Raw genomic sequence first — 2,531 nt, 5'->3', positions numbered from 1 at the left:
AAATCCTCCTGGGTCCTAGCCAGTTCACGCAGTGACTTTGTAGTTCACAGCAGTGACTGACAGCTTCGCAAACCAGGCTCGATGTCTGACAGACAGCTACATCGCTGCTGCTAAGTGCTGGATCTGAATTCCTGCACAGCTTTGCAAACCCCAGTGTGGGCGTTCTTCGTAGGACCTTCAATTTTTGCTCAAAACTCTTCCTTCTCTTATCAAATTTCAGGATGGCATTTCAGGTGTCATTTTTCTGACAGGAAGGCTTGAACCCAGTTGAAAATTCAGGTGCAGTCAGGGGCCTTGCTTTGAAGGAGCTGTTTCTAATCAGGCTGGGTGGCTTTGAGGGTAGCAGCCTGGAATCTTCCTTCCATGGGGAGCTGCTTCTCCCCCAGGGAGAAAAGAGTCACTTTGGTGGACAGGGACATACTACTTTTGGTACTTTCAACCTAATAGACCATGTCATCACTCACAATTGACCTTAGATCACGGGGTCTTCAACCAGGCTAGGGAGGAGCTGAAAGATCACTGAAAGAAAGACTTTTAGACAAAACTATTCTAGTTCTTGGTGGATTCTTGTGAATAAATGCTAACGGCATCAATTGAAATTCTGGGACACCATCCCAGCTTTCAGGATATGAACCTTTCTCCTCTATGACTGTTGTAAACAAGTCACACTTCCATTTTATTCATTCATCAAATATTTATTGAGTGCCTACTACGTTCTAGGCATGGTCTGTTGTAATGGTGTCCCCTTCCCCCCGCCCTTTTATGCTTCTGTGGTCAGACCTTTTCTCCTGTGATTGGGACCAAATATTTGGAGGAGGAATTAAAGCTCTTGTTTATTGAGCAGCTTCTACAGCCTGTGCTGCACAATTTCCAGGCCCACCAAGAATGTATCAAGGTGAGAAGTATTATGCCCATTTTATAGATCCAGAAACTAAGATTTAGACATAGATAAACAGCAGGTCTGGGATCTGAACCTTTGTCGATCTGTTTTCAAAGCTCATAATCTTTCTACTTGTTAAGCTGCTAGAGAAGAAAAGCAGAAATCAAGGGGAGACTGAGTTTTCAAGAACGCAATTTCCTCATGTAATTGTATTTTAGTATTGGAAGCAGCCATTTACTCCTTTATGGAAATAAGGATCAATTTCTTATCAGCTCATTTTCTTAGCAGTGAGACTGCATGTGAGGTTATAGACTGGCTGATTTTTTTTAGTTGGGAGGGTAAATGTAAAGACCACATCCACAAGGTAAAGCAGCTGGGTGCGTTGTGAATCCTCATCCATTTTGTTCTCACTCTCCCGTCCACTTGGCACCAGTATAATTAGCTGATGTTAAAGAGATGTCAACTGGAAGAAGAAAGGGGAATTGATCGTGGTTGAATATCCCTGGGGGCACCTGCCTATGTCACCGCATTTAATTGTACACATACCCTGTGAAGTAGGAGAGGCATGTAGGAAGTTGCCCAAGTAAGGATTAGAATTCAGGAGTTGAACTCCAGCATGCCTGGTGCCAGAGTTCTAGCTTTTACCAGTGCTACAATTATAGACAGCACTTCAGGGACTTTTGGGGAACAGGCAGAGGGGAGGGTAGGTGACAGTTAGATGTCAACCCAGGAGGAAGCAGATCAACCTACTCCATCTCCTGGGCTTTTGGTGTTTTCTCTTTAATTGCAAAGAGATCTTTATTTATAACAGCAGAAGCTGACTATGCTACATGCAACCCATGTGATTTTTCCTATTGGGTATTACAAGGCTCTATAGATTTTTCCCCAGAAACTTCTACCTCTGGCAATGTTGTAAAGTAGAAGTCGCACTAGTTTTGGAGTCAGGAGGCTCACCTGGAGCCCTGGTTCTACTGAGGAGCTGTGCATCCTTGGGAAAGACTCAATTCTTTTGGGCAAAATGTTACAACTCTTATTTTCTTTGTATTTTAAATGGAAACAATGATACCTGTGGTATTCAGCCATTTATCATTCATTCATTCATCATTCATTCATTCATTGTTCATGTACTTGTCCCTATGCCAAACACTATGTAGCCATGAGAGTTACGGGGTGAACAACACAGACAGCATGCCTGTTCTGAAGAAACTCATGCTGGTGGGGAGATGGATTGGAAATAATAAGGAAATACATGAACGTGATAGCTTGGGATCGTTTTACATTTCATAGAAGAAAAAAAATAAACATGGCCCTGTGATGGCGCTGGGTGGCATGGATGAGGGAGAACACCCTACACTGGGTGGCTAGAAAAGGCTCCCTGAGGGGTGCCATGTGAACTGGGATCATCATCACAGAGGCAGCCAGTGGAGGGGAGCACACACCAGGGAAAGAAGAGAACAAAGGAAAAAGACGGAAAGGTGCTGGGAGCGTTTGAAAAACAGAAGGGAGCTCTTGGATGACAGACCCCGTGATAGGATATGTGCAAAAATACTTTGCATGTTATGAATCGTTATGTGATTCCAAGATTATTAGTGTCCCCCCCTTACCTCTGCGGTCTGTCTTCCTCCCTCCTCCCCCCCCACCCCCCCCCCAC

The sequence above is a fragment of the Saimiri boliviensis genome, chromosome 9 (assembly GCF_048565385.1).
Source record: "Saimiri boliviensis isolate mSaiBol1 chromosome 9, mSaiBol1.pri, whole genome shotgun sequence".
Classification (NCBI taxonomy): domain Eukaryota; kingdom Metazoa; phylum Chordata; class Mammalia; order Primates; family Cebidae; genus Saimiri; species Saimiri boliviensis.
The sequence above is the reverse complement of the archived record's forward strand: the minus strand, read 5'-3'. Positions refer to the sequence as shown.